Below are 15,060 nucleotides of genomic sequence, written 5' to 3'. Positions count from 1 at the left end.
ATGTTTATCTCCCACCCCCAGCCTGTTAAACTCTGATTCTGTGTAGCTTTATTTCAATGTTGATAAAAATCAGAGTCCTGCTGGTCTCACTGAAGCCTTGATCAACCTCCCATGAAACTGCCTTTTGTAAATGAAATCACCTTTAACTGGCAGGTGGCCTTCATGGCTAGTATCTCAGGTAATCTTCAAGATATATCAACCAGGTGGATAAGGTAGTCATTGTGTGACCTGAGTAGATTCGATTCTCTTATTAAGCATTGAATGAAAGAGTTAAACCTTAGTCAATCAGTTTAATTCTGACACAAAATCTTCTGAAATGGTTCTAACAGTAGCATAGTGTGCACTATTGACTATGCTCAACATAGGAAACATGTCGAGAAGAAAACTGGGTCTTCACTTTTTATTTTGTTCATTCTGCATCGCAGACTCTCCACATGACTCACTGTCCCCTTAGATACCAACTCTCTTGTTTCTTTCTTGTTCCATTTGCATTATTATTATTATTAGTTTTAAGAATCTATTTATTTATTTTTGTTGTTTTTGTTTTCAAGACAGGGTTTCATCCTTAGCTGTCCTGGAACTCCCTCTGTAAACCAGGTTGGCCTTGAACTCAGAGATCTGCCTGCCTGTGTCTCCCAAGTGCTGGGATTAAAGGCATGCATCACTACCCAGCCAATAATTTCTCTCTCTTTCTTTTTGTTTAAGATTTATTTATTATGCCTGCCAGAAGAGGACACCAGATCTCATTATAGATGGTTGTGAGCCTCCATGTGACTGCTGGGAGTTGAACTTGGGACCTCTGGAAGAACAGCCAACGCTCTTAACTGCTGGGCCATCTCTCCAGCCCAGATACCAACTCTCTCGTGCCCCAGCATCAGGTATAGGGTCTTCCAGGTCCTTTCAGTGCCCCAAGGTCAGCATGAATTTGTAATGCCAGTGTTTGCTTTACTCTCCCACTGGGCCAGCAGCAGCCATGGTGGGGCACTGACCACTGGAACACGGCAACACTGCAGCCATGGCAGGGAGCCAGTCAACAGCACTGGCCAGAAGCATCCACCACTGCCAGAACACCTTTTACAAAGGGGAAACCCGGCTGTGGGACAAAACTGGGGAAGTCGAATGAAACACTTTGCATGCAACATATGATGGAAATTTTGAGGGTCTTTACCTATTCAATCGTTTGACTTACGAACTGAACTAAGATTTTCAAGGAACACCATTTTCCTTAAATGAGTGAATGGCACAGTCTGGTGATTCACACTTGGTCATATAGCAGACTGAGTCTCACAAGGTAAGTAAAGTTTCAGGGATGGGAAGATGACTCACTGGGTAAGGACATGTGCAGCCCAGCCTGAGTTCAATCCCCAGGACCCACATGGCAGACAGAGCTGGCTTCCGAGAAGATTGCCCTCTGACATCCAAATCTACGTTGCAGTACACTTGTGCCCACAGACTTTAAGACATTTTTGCTTAAAAACTAAAACACTCCAGAGGCTAGGGAGATGGCTCGGAAGCTAAGAGCACTTTCTGCTCTTTCAGAGGACCTGAGTTCCAGCACCCATGTCAGACATATTGCAGCCAACTACCTGTGACTCCAGCTCCATGGGATCCAAACCCTCTTCCAGCCTCAGAGGGCACTCCCACGCTATTTGTGGCATAGAGACACTCAGATTCACACATGGAACGTTCCCTCTTCCATGTTAGCATGCCTGTTGACATCATCTCATTGCTCAGATCTTGTTCAGGCAGCTGTGCTGGTGAGACTTTGTGGGTATAGTTTCCCTGTCGTTTTGAGAAGACAAAAATCTCACAGCAGACTTCCTGCTCCTCTGGCTCTCACAGTCTTTCCACTCCCCTTCCAGATGTGCTCTGGGCCTTTGGGTGCAGCACCTGTGCTTGCTGGACATGTATCAGTTGGGGCTGTCATGGTGGCTAATTTGTTGCTGGTTTTCTGTTGTTTGGTTTTGAGATTGTATTTTAATTACATTTCTCCCTTCATTTGCTTCCCTCCAAAGTCTTCCATATACCCTTTCCTACTCTCCTTCAAATTCAAGGCCTCTTCTTTTTTTTTTTTTTTTTTTGGTCAGGTGTTATTGCATGCATACATGCATTTGTAGTTTTAATTGTAAACTTGACACAACCTAGAATCACCTGGGAAAACAGTCTTAAGGAAGAATTAAGTAGACCAAACTGGTCTGTAAGCATGTCTGTAGAGTACTGCGGTATTGTCTTGATGTTAACTAATGGAAGACCCAGTCCACCATGGGCAGTGCCATCCCCTAGAGAAGAAAGCTAGTTGTAGCATAGCAAGGATGAGTATAGTCTCTCTTGACTCTTGACTGTGGATATGATGTTACCAATTGCTTGAGTTGCTGCTCAAGCAATTGACTTCCCTGAAATGAGGGACTACAGCCTGGAATTGTAAGGCAAATAAACCCTTCCTCTCTTATGTTACTTTTTGTCTCAGTATTTGTCACAGCAACAGAAATGAAACCTTTGTTCAAACATGCTGTATATTGTATGCTGATTTAAAAAATAAAATGTCTAAAAGTAAAAGTCATTGCTTTTGTTATGTAGGACCTGATCTTGTAGCTAAGCCTCATAACAGTGATTAGCATTAAACAAACAAACAACCCCATGTTTAAAATAGAACTGTACCCCCTATGAAAAATACCTCTTGATATATTAACCTAAAATCAGGGTTTATTTTATGAATGCCAAGTACTAGAAGACGCATAGCAAATATCCTAAAATGGGCTACATTCAGGTCATCCAACAACTCCTCCAGGACTGCTCTGTCCCTTGAGATTCAGGTGGCTTCTGTGTCATGACACTCATGTGTCTGTCTTCAGACTATGCCTCATTTGACCCCCGAGTGCCGCCCCACTTTGAAATCCTCGATAGCTCTCCATTACATAACACTGATTTTCCTCCTCTTTTGCAAGAATGTCTATTATCTGTATTGCTGACTTTTCCTTCCCTTTTCAACCACTGAGAATTCTGCCCTGACTTGCTTTCAGTCTGCGTGTTCTTCCTAAATTTTATCCATTCCCCAAACCAGCCATGTTGTCAACGATGATGTCCAGCACTTACATTTCTCAGAGATACCTCAGTGCTAATCTCATTACTGCCTTCCACTACTGCAGTCACGCCTATCACACTAAACAATAGGGTATCATGTAGCGCAAGCTGGCCTCAAACTTGCCGCTGGCCTTCCTGATTCTCCTGTCACCACTTCCTGAATGATGGGATCGCAAGTATTTCCACCAAATCTGGTTTTGTTGGGTTCTAGAAACGGTACCCAGGGCTTCATGCATGGTAGGTAAACTGTGGTGGTTTGGGAATTACCCCATACACTCAAATATCTGAATACTTGATCCTCAGTTAGTGGAACTATTTGGGAAGGATTAGGAGGTGTGGCCTTGTTGGAGGAGGTAATGTCACTGGGGGTGGGATCTGAGGCTTCAAAAACCCGTGCCATTGCCAGTGTCTATCTCTCTGTCTTATGCTTATGGATCAGATGTAGCTCTCAGCTACTGTTCCAGTGCCATGCCTGCTGCCATGCTCCCAGCCATAATAGTCATAGACTCTAACGCTCTGGAACCATGAGCTCCCAAATTAAATACTTTCTTTTATAAATAGTGTCATGGTATTTGTCATGGCAATAGAAAAGTAACTAGGATATAAGTACTACACCAATACTACACCAACTCAGCTATATCCCCAGCATGCCCTACTTTTTATATAACTAGAACAAGTTATCTTCAGCCTCAGGGACAATTAACCACAGCAGGGCACTCTGACCATTGGTAGTTATAACGATATAGCTGTGGTTTTCTTTTTCTTTTTTATTATTTATGTGCATTGGTATTTTTGCATACATGCATATCTGCATGAGGGCATTGGGTACCCTGGAAGTGGAGTTATAGACAGTTGTGAATTGCCATATGGGTGCTGGGAATTGAACGTGGGTCCTCTGTAAGAACAACCAGAGCTCTTAACCACTATGCCATCTCTCCAGCCCCAAGCTGTGATTTTCTTGATCACCTCATAGCTGAATGCTTTTTCAAATGGCTCAAGTTCCCATGACTCAACCCATCACTTCCATTTAGGACATCTTGTGTTTTTTCAGTTGAGCTTTATCGTGAAAACCGGGGTCAGGATTTTAAGTTAGCTTTTCATGTCCTGGGCTGGCTTCTAAGAGTTGCTTCACCACTCACATGTGTCTTATGACTGCATTTTATGATAGCCACAGACTCCTGATTTCCCTAAACACAGTGACTGCCATAGTAAATTATTACTGAATGAATGTGTTTACTAGAGTGTGAAAACTATAAAAGATTTTTAGAGATTCACTATCTGCTCAGAAAATGAATTCCAGAAGAGAGTGACAATGCTGCTTTGTTACAGCAGTGGTCTCTGAACCACACCACTAGGCTTCCCGATGTCTAGAACCATCCCCTGCCCAGAGGGTGTAATGAGGAAACTGTGTGTCCTGCAAGAAAATCCGACTAGTTTAGAATTCTGGAAAGTTACTTTGTCACGATGTAGTGCCAAATCCTTCTCAAAATCTTGATTTTCTCTTTTCATTAAAAAAAAAACAGAACTCTCTGTGTGTGTACATGTATAGTGTTCATGTCCGTGTGTGTGCATGTGTGTGTGCCTGTGTGTGTTCGTATGTGTGTGTGTGTCTATCTCAGGTTTTTTTTTTTTACTCAAAGCAAGGTGATATGCAACTCTCCAAGTGTCTAGCACAAGAGTGTTCAAAAGCATTAGCTAGAATTGTGATACTAAGTGGGTTTAAATCAAGACCCAATCAATAGTTATTTTCAAACAAGAGTGGTGCCAGCAACGTTAGTGGAATCTTACCTACCTCCTGTAGTGTCCACCCAGTTACACTGAATGCCACTGACTTCCCAAAGATGTTTCTTCCATTGGGCCAAGCAAAGGACCTGCCTGACCTTTGAGAGGGCTGCTTCCTGGAGCCAGCCTGGGTCAGGCTGCTGTGCAGCTGTGGCCCCTACTGGGCTCTGTGGTACTGTGCTAGGCAGGCCTTGTAGGACTTGGCCCAAGAGTGAACAAAACAACTCTCACACTGTTGTGTGTTCAGGATGGCCTCTAAGGATGGGTAGCACCAGCCCAGAGGCTACAGTTATGGATTCTGAAGAAAACTTGGGCTGAGTCTGTGTTTGTTTTTCATGAGGATATGCAGAGAAACTAGATTCGGGCTGCTCTAACCCAGACAGACTTATTTTTAGTGCAGAGATGTTAGGAATAACACTTTAAATGCAGAATATGGTGGGGGGTTTTGTTGTTGTTTTTGGGTTTTTTGTGAGAGGATGTTGTTTTGTTTTGGAAGTCTTCCGTCTAGGAGAGATATGCTGCTCCACACTTCAACTGACCGGTTGTTCTCTTTTCTTCTGCTGCTAGGACACCTGAAACCAATTTTTCAATTAAGCCTTCATATAGAACCATGTAGTTTTTTTGTTGCATATATGGTATTAACTCTTTCCCTGGCGCGATTTCGCACTGCACCTCCAAAATCTCCCTCTCTCAGGGCTGTTCACCACTGAAGATAGTGACTGGGGACAAACCCCAGGGAGGGACTGAGCAAGTCGGCTCCCAGTCTCAAAGCAGTTTGCAAGTCTGCGACTTCCTTTTCATTTCCTGTAATTTGCTTACAACATGACCCGCATAGCCGGCCCGGTGAAATCCCGATTCTCCAGCCCGTGGCAGCCTGCAGAACGGGTAAGGAGGGCGGTCTGCGGAACAGAACCGGGAAGGCAGAGGAGGCTGAGCTGGTGGAGGAGGTGATGAGACTCAAGGCCTCCTGGACAGACGCCTCTAATGAAAGGCCCTTCTTCCTCGGGGATTATAAGAATATTCATGACCCTTGAGATCAGCAGGTGAGGCTCAGTCCTCCCTACTCATCCTTTGGGCAAACAGTCCAGAGCGCCGAGGTTGCCAAGATGAGAAAGGAACAGTTGGGAGCGGGCACTTCCCTCGCCTCCCTTGCTCCCCAGCCTTCTTTTATGTGCCGGGGTGGAGGGGAGGGCACTTGTCTAGAGGTGAATCAAGGACTGTGTCCTTCATTTCTAAAGAGCAGGCAGCGAGGCCGAGGCAGAAGTCCCGTGACATGACTTGAGACACAAAATGGTATCTTAGCATCGAAGATCCCCTTTGACGACAAGAAGAAAAGCCCCTTTCTTCCCAGCCCGGATTAGGCGAGGAGGGAATTCTCCGGAACATGTGTGCATTGTTTGGTGGAGGGCAGCCAGGCCGGCCCGGGGCTTGCCTCCCAAAGTCAGCCCAAGGAAGCTTGTCTGTATGTAATTAAAAGGGAATGGAAACAGCAGGGAGTCTTGTTCCAGTGCTGCCCACCAAAGTGGGGTCCCTGGGGGATGGTGTGGCCCAGGAAATTGGCTAAATTAATGGTTATGGAGGGCTCACTGACTGTGTGGGCCCCCGGAGGCAGGGAGAGGGCAGGGCAAGGCGTCTCCTCAAAGCACTTTTGATGAAAGAGGGCAAAGAGAAACACCCTTAGAGCAAGCATGTCCTTGCCACCTGACTGGACGACCAAAAATGCCTTGGGGACACAGCACCTGCAGCGAGGGGTCAGCCCCTCACCAAAAGCAGAGCCACAAGACAGTGAGTGTGTCCAGGTCCTCATTTGTCCAGCTAATGCAGCTTGGGCCCCTCACTTTCTCCAGCTGATGTTGAGGGGGTCACAGGTCGCGCCTGGGTCTGAGGACCCTGGAGCTTACAAAGGGGCACAGACACTTCCCTTGACAACAGAGTTTGTGGAAAGCGGTCTGTTGTACTTGTCAATGGTTGAGTGTCTCACTCAGAAACAATGAGAAAATGTAAAAACCCCCAACTGGAGGCTAGCATGCCTGCCATTTAGGAAAAAGAAACACTTTATTCATATATATATATATATATATATATATATATATATGAAGGTTGTCGTGAAGGAGAACTTACTGATGGCAATTTCCTGGAAACTTCAAGAATGTATACATGCTTCAGTTTTCCCAGTTCTCTTTTGCAAATTGCACTTACTGAGGACTCCAGGCAAACTTCAGCAACAATGAGTAAGTTTCTGACCCACTGGCAACTATAGGCAAGATAACAAGACAACAGCTATGAAGCCAAATAGCTCAGATTGGAGTCCCCAAAGACCACGGTGCATGAGCAGGATTGGGCACTGGTTTGGGTTTTTTGTTGGTGGTGTTTTTTGTTTTGTTTTGTTTTGATTTTTTTTTTTTTGGAGAGTAATGAATCTAAGTCAATATTGCAAAGTAGACATGCCTTCTCTGGCTACGTAAATATTGGGCCAAAGACTCGAGTGCTGCCATGCTGTTGACAACTATGAGATGGTGGCATTGTTGTCTTTGTTACCATGAAGTGCAGCTCACAGAGGCTGGCCTAACACCCTGTGTACATAGAGGAGATGGTGTAGGAGGAAGCCCGTGTGTTTGCTCTGCCAATACATGCCAGCAGCCAACCCTCAAACATTCTCTCCTCCATGGTTACAGCTGGGGCTGTTGGAAGCCTATGCCCCACAGGACTGCTGAACGGTGGCCAAGCCACATGAATCTTTTCCTACCTCTGGCTCATTTTTTGATAATGAATTTTTATTAATATATAATGTACATCAGCCATTAGTGCAATCGGACAATTCTTGACAAACTACCACACCCCATGACCACTAAGCCCCTAAGCCCAGGGCTTGAGCATTCCCAGTACCCCAGTACAGGCCCACTTGTAAACCCATTTTATCTCTAGCAAGGATGGCTTTTGTCGGAAATGATGTAGAGTTGTTTCTGTAGTAAGCCCCAAGATTTGGATATTTTTCCCTTGGTGTTGGAAGGAAATATGATGTGTGTTTGTCCAGCAGGGCATGGTTACTACACAGCCAGGCAGATGCCAATGCAATTCAACCTTTAGCATGAGCAAGTTCCCTCTGATCTCTGGCAACAAGGGCCCAGTCTGATAAAGGGCAGAACTTGTCTTCCTGCCCCCACCCCCCTCCAGGGCCAGCAAATAATAATGGCTGATTCCTTTATCCCATTTTCAGTATGAGAGATACAGAGGAGCCTGACCACATAGGATTGTATCTGAGTCCATGTTGACACACAGCCTCAGGAGCCATGTTGAAAAGGTGACTGCCATCGTCCTCATCATGCCCGGCCTGCCTCTTCTCTCCATATTGCTTTCCATCCATAGAAAACAGGAGACATCCTCATGGGAAGGAATCTGATGGGCTCAGCCCTGAGTCTATGTTAAAAGTGTCTCAGGCAGAATTTGAGAAGCAAGTCCTTCTGGGCATTATTGCCTTCTCCCCGACCCCTTTAGCCAACGACCTTTTCTATGCTTTGGTAGTGGCAGGAGAGGGGAACAGCTGACAACAAGTAGGCACAGCCAGGGGTTCAGCCTCCTGTGTGTGTGTGTGTGTGTGTGTGTGTGTGTGTGTGTGTGTGTGTGTGTGTGTAGGGGAGAGGAGCCTCCAAAGGAAGGGAGTTGCTTAAGGTTATGCAGAGTATCTAAGGCAAGCCACCTTATCACCACACCCAATTTGGAAGGTGTTTAAAGGATTTATTGGCTTAGTGGCACAGGACTTGTCTAGTGACCATGAGGCCCAAGTTCCATCATTAGTAACACAATAAACTAAGGACTTGATGACTTTTGTCAAGGGACAAAAATAATATTTCCCTACCCATCATCTGTCTAACTATGCATCTATCTATCTATCTATCTATCTATCTATCTATCTATCTATCTATCTATATTCTATCTACCTATCTATCTGTCTGTCTCATCGGAATCTTCCATCCCTTCTAATTCTCCCTTGTATCACCTTAATACCACAGGCTGCTGTAGAACTCACCTCACTCCAGGATAACAGCCACCCCATGCTCTATGATCACGGTCTCCACTGCACAGACTAGCTTTGCATTTGAACTGTGATGTCAATGCTGTGGCTTAACTTGGAAGCTGGCTTGGAGATGCTGACATTCTGTAGACACATTCGCTCTGCACTTGGAGGTCACGGGCCATCCCTTCATATTTTTCACACATGAGACCCAGAGCCTCTCCCTGAGCTTCCACTCTGGTTCTGGTCCTCAAATACCAGATGTCAAAGAAGCTCCACCCACTAGGGATGGAGAGCCAAGCTTGCCTCCACTTCAGGCTTCTACATATGGCTCCAGATGCCAAATAGCCTTTTAATCATGGAAAAATTTATTAACTGTTTTGTCCTGAGGCCTTTGAGTCACTTCCTTCCCAACCATGGAGCTGCAACACCACAGGCCTAGTTACCAGAGCAGCAGTTCTCAACCTGTGGATCTCAACTCTCTGTCAGGGGAATCACCTAAGACCATCAGGAAACACAGATATTTACATTATGACTCATAACAGTAGCAAAAGTACAGCTATGAAGTAACAACGAAAATAATTTTATGGTTGGGGTCACCACAACCTAAGAAACTATATTAAAGGGTCACATGATATTTAACAACACATCACTCATGGGGATGTTGCTAAGGAAGTTATATACAAACAGGGAAAGGAGATGGGTTGAAATCCATGACTCTAATTTTTCTGTGAAATTTGCTCTTAAAAACTGTACTAAAAACCATGGCTGCTTCATTTTGCCATAGGATGAAGACAAAAATCATTTTGGAGATGAAGAAGCTAGGCTGACACTGGTGACACTGTGGGTGGTGCCACCCCTGGGCACAGATGGCCCTGGGTTGCATAAGGGAGTAAGCTAAGCAGGCCGGTAAGCCGCCATTTCTCCACGCTCTTGACTTCAGTTCCTGCCTCCAGGTTCCCGTTTGAGTTCCTGCCTTGACATCCTTCAATGACAGACTGTGACATGGAAGCGTAAGCCAAATAAATCCTTTCTTCCTTCAAATTGGTTTTGGTCAGTGTCTTATCACAGCAACAGAAAATGTCGGACATCATGCGAGTATGAGGATGTAAAGTGGTACCCAGAGGCAAACCTATAATTCCAGCACTGAGGAGGTGAAGACAAGAGAATCTCACTTGTTGACTAGCCATCTTAGATGATTTGACAACATACATGCCAGTGATAAACCCAGTCTCAAACAAACAAACAAACAAACAACAAAACAGTAGAGAGTACCTAAGAAACAGCACCTGAAGTTGACCTCTGGCCTTTACAAACACACTCTACATACAGTAAGGTGCACATAAATGAACATGCTCTCATGCATGCACATAGACCCCTCACTTTTCTCCCCCAACAGAAAACAGGCTCAGACAGGTCAAGTATATGGTGGGAATGGATGGTAGTTCGGGTCTCTTGCCTCTGCTGGAGTTCAGGCTTATGAGATTTTAAGAAAAGAGAAGGTAGGGGGCAGAGATGGTTTAGAGGTTAAGAGCACTGGCTGCTCTCCCAAGGGTCCTGAGTTTGGTTCCCAGCAACCACATGGTGGCTCATAATCATATATAATGAGATCTGGTATGCATTCATGCATGTAGGCAGAACACTGTATACATAATAAATAAATCTTTAAAGGAAGGAGAAGAAAGGAGAACGTAAGAAATTTTACACAGTATGTATTGCATTTAAAAGAGATACAATGGTCATTTTCTAAATTAAGTATGTATTTACTTATGTGAAAATTAACACAATAGTCACCATAGCACCATATATTTTTTTAAACAGACTTCCCAGTTGTTAAAACTGCACTACACATTAAGCCACCAAGAGGGCTCAGCTAGTAAAAATACTTGTGCAAACCGACAACCTGAGCTCAATCCCCAGAATTCACATAAAAAGTAGACACACTGGTGTAGGGGTGAGCCCACAATATTATGCACGCCCAAAGGGGCATGGACAGGGGATGGGCACAGGTGAGGATAAAAGGAAGCAAAAGTAAAAGCTCGCTCTCTTGGAAGCCTGCCATGCTTCTGATCTCCCAAGCTTGTGTGTAAGTGCTTTCTCCTGTTAATAAAAATATTTGTTTCCACACTACATTGATTCACTTACACACTGGCATATATCTGTAAGCTCAGATCCTACAGAGACATAGGAGGCAGGGGCATGGGAGTCTCCTGGAAGATTGTGGGCTAACCAGCCTGGAGTATTTGTACTATGGCAGAAACAAGAGAGACAGCCTCAGCAAAGTGTATGGCTAGAACCAACTCCCAAACATTGTCCTCTGACCTCCACATACATGCCATGGCACACATGCCTCCCAATAATTAATAAAAATTAGTAGTAGTGTAATTATTATAATAATAGCTATTATTATTATTTTAAATTACTTTTAAAGAATTTTACTGCAAGGATGGAGAGATGACTCCGCAGGTAAGAACGCTGGTTGTTCTTCCAGAAGACCCAACTTCAGTTCCCAGCACCCACATGGCAGCTCACAACCATCTACAACTCTAGTTCCTTTGACGCGATTATGCTTTTCTGACCTCTCATTGTATGTGTATGATACACAGACATACACACAGATAAATCATCCATACACACACAATAATAATAATAATAATAATAATAATAATAAAGTTAAGCTTTTTTAAAAAGTCTATTGTATTTGCTTTGGACTTACGAATTTAGATAATTTCCATTTAGTGTGATTATTTCTGTGCTATATTTAAATCTATTGTCTGGCTATTTCTCCTTGCTTGGTTTACTTTTTATTGTCTTTCCCACTTTTATTTTCTGTCTTTGTTTGTTTTGGTTTGGGGTTTTTTTGTTTTGTTTTGGTTTTGGTTTTGGTTTTTTGAGACGAGGTTTCTCAGTATAGCCCTGGCTATCCTGGAACTCTCTCTGTAGACCAGGCTGGCCTCGAACTCACAGAGATCAGCCTGCCTCTGCCTCCAGAGTGCTGGAAAAAAAGGCGTGCGCCACCCTGCCTGACTGTGTTGTGCTGTTCTTTATGCATCTTTTCTTTTCTAGCTTCTTAGGAAAGAGGAAAAAAAAATGCTGATTCTGGCATAGAATCTCTGCTTGTTTTGTAATCCTCCAAAAAATGCCTGATGCTAGTTGCTTTGAGAAAGATACTTGGGCTGGAGAGATGGCTCATAGGTTAAGAGTACTGGCTGCTCTTCCAGAGGTCCTGAGTTTAATTCCCAGCAACCACATGGTAGCTCACAACCATCTGTAATGAGATATGGTGCCCTCTTCTGACCTTCAGGGATTCATGCAGACAGAATAAATAAATAAGTATACATAATAAATAAATAAGTCTTGAAAGAAAGGAAGGAAGGGAGGGAGGGAGGGAGGAAGGAAGGAAGGAAGGAAGAAAGGAAGGAAGAAACTTATTTGGCTACAAATAAGCAAAAAAAAAAAATGTCATGCTAGCTTCTAGTGAGGGGCATTACAACATGGCCCAGAAACAGACAGAAAATTGGTTGCGTTTAGTAGGGGTATATGAGCAAACAAGTCAAAAGAGTAGGGAGGGGTCAGGATTAATCACTCTTTTACATTCCCTTGCTCTTTGCAGGAACTAACCTGTGAAAGCGATGTTAATTCCTTCCCAGAGTACTGCTCCGTGATCTGATTGTCTCTTAAAGACCTCCCAGCTCTCAATATACTGCACCAGAGACCATGTTTCTACTGGACAAACCTTTGGCACCCATACACAAAAAACAATAAACAAGTTTAAACCATTTGGTTAAGACACGCCTTGTTGTACTTTTCCTAGTATTTCTTTTTCTTGGGAGTTTGTTAACATTCTTGGTTCTGGGGTTACAATTTTATCAAACTTAGAAAAACTTCATCCGTTATGTCCTCAATATGTATCCCCAATGACACATATCTGAGTCAGCTGAAGTTGTTCCACGGATTATTTTTCTCCCCGACTTTTCTATTCTTTGGGTTTCATTTTATGCATCTGTTTCTATATCATGAAATCCCCGAATTAATCTTCTATTAATCTCATGGAACATTTCTCACGTCAGACCTATGATGATAACTCTGGACAGAGAATAGAGAACCTACATATGCCACTCAGGTCATTAGAGATGGCATTGTGGATGAGGCGACACTGGAGATCAGTCTACATGGAAGGAGTAGAGGCTTTTCAGGAAGAAATAGAAAAAGGAAATCCATGTAAGAAGGACCACGGGGAGGCAAGACAGAAGTTGAAAAGGCCCTGGTACTATCTGTGGACTCTAGTTGCCTGGTGTAAGGGGAAAAGGCAGGTAGAGGGCTGTATTAGAGGAATACTGTATGACCCAGCTAAATCTTTCAAGTACTACATTGTGGTGGTTGGCAGCACAAATTACAGCTGACTTTGATTCAAATTTTATTGTCATTAATGAGATTCCATAGCCTGTATGAGACTTGATTTCTTCATCTTAACAACAACAACAAAAAGATAAGAATAATGACTAAATCTTAGATTTGTGGTAAGGGTAAAACATAATTGAAAATGTTGGGTTCTTCACTATCCCCAGGTAGGTTTGGAAGTATGTATACATTTCAACAGGGTCTCTGCATGACAGACTACGCTTGGCTCTGTATTTAACTGATGGTGCATTAAATTTCTGATTCTCTTGTCTCTATCTCCTAAATGCTGGGATTACAGTGGTATGAGTCAAACCTAGGATTGTGTGGGTGTGAATTAGGCAAGCACACTACTAACCAAACTTTATACCCAGCCCTGGGATGTTTGTAAGAAGAAACAGACAGACTGAGTCAAAAATTCACAAGGTGATAAAAAGACATAGAAACTCAAATAAATTCTCCTAAAAAGAACAAGACCAATACTACTTGACATCAGGACTTATTATAAAGCTAACATAATCAATAAATGGCAATTTGACAAACAAATGAACCCACAGATGCATGGATACTTGATTTCTTGACAAAATAAAAGTGAAGGCAATTCAGTGGGATTTTTTGTTTCTGTTTTTGTTTTTGCCAAGATGCTAAAGCAATTGCATGTTTTACTACAGGCCACCGTGAACTGGGTCTGAAAGTAATGAATAGAAAATTCCAAAAGTTTGCTTTAAGCCTTAAGTTTTAAATTACACGCTTGCTGTTTGTCTACATGTCAAAAGTGTAGTAAATCATTGTTTTGTGTGGAATATTCACACTGCACTCCCTATCTTGTTAGTCAGTTAGTGGATACTTGAGTGATCACATCAGCTGTCATGCCTGTTTTGGCAGCTTTGGCACAATACCCGAGTAGACCCTACGCTGCAAACTGAATGACAGTGGGAAAGAAGACAGTCTGGAGACCTTGGGCATTCACTTACAATTGCTTCTTGACTATGGACACAATGTGACCAGCTAACCGTCTTGTGCTCCTGCCACTGTGTCTTCCCCACCATGATCTTCAAATCACGAGCCAGAATAAGCCCCTAATTCCCTGGAGCTGGTCCTTACCAGGTAATTCAGTTACAAACATAAGAAATGTAATTGCAACATAAAATCTGTACCAGGAGTGTGGTGACAGTTCTGGGAAACCTTCTGGTCATGGAAGGGATAGCGTTGAAGGGTTTGAACTTGCAAATCTTAGTGGGCCTTCCTAGTGGGTTCCAGAAACAGAATGCAGTTAGGAATGCAGAAAGTAAGGACTGTGTTCCTGAGGTTTCAGAGGGGACACGTGCTTCATCAGAGACCAGGTTAGAGGCCGTTTATGCGATATGAGGCAGGAGAGATGACTCAGAGATTAAGAGCACTGGCTGCTGTTTCACAGGACCCAGGTTCAAATCCTAGCACCCACATGATAGCTCATGAACATCTCTAACTCCAGTCCCAGGGGATCTGATGTTATCTCTGGCCTCAACTGGAATTGCACACACACCCATGGTCCACAGACACATATACAGGCAAAACATCTATACACATAAAATTAAAAAAATAAAATAGAATTGGACAAAGTTGTTTGGAATATGAAATCTCAAGGCAATATAATATCTGGGCTATAGCTGAAGATCTGTTTCTATAAAATTGAACTATCTAATTAAAAACACGAATAATGGATCTGAACAAACATTTCACGAAGGAAGAAGATGCATGGTAGTGAACAAAACCTAGAGAGCTGAGCTACTCTATGTTTAGGTGGA

The 15,060-nt window shown here is 43.4% G+C and overlaps 1 long non-coding RNA gene across 1 annotated transcript; it reads left to right on the top strand.

The window, feature by feature from the left end:
• Positions 1–5,619: 5,619 nt before the first annotated feature.
• Positions 5,620–9,919, top strand: LOC121141790. The gene is made up of 3 exons (XR_005878730.1): positions 5,620–5,748; positions 8,081–8,164; positions 9,663–9,919. It is a non-coding gene; the product is annotated as an uncharacterized LOC121141790 (long non-coding RNA).
• The last annotated feature ends 5,141 nt before the right edge of the window (positions 9,920–15,060 follow it).

Source organism: Mesocricetus auratus, unplaced genomic scaffold, assembly GCF_017639785.1.
Source record: "Mesocricetus auratus isolate SY011 unplaced genomic scaffold, BCM_Maur_2.0 Super-Scaffold_100008, whole genome shotgun sequence".
NCBI classification, from domain to species: domain Eukaryota; kingdom Metazoa; phylum Chordata; class Mammalia; order Rodentia; family Cricetidae; genus Mesocricetus; species Mesocricetus auratus.
The sequence above is the reverse complement of the archived record's forward strand: the minus strand, read 5'-3'. Positions and strand labels throughout refer to the sequence as shown.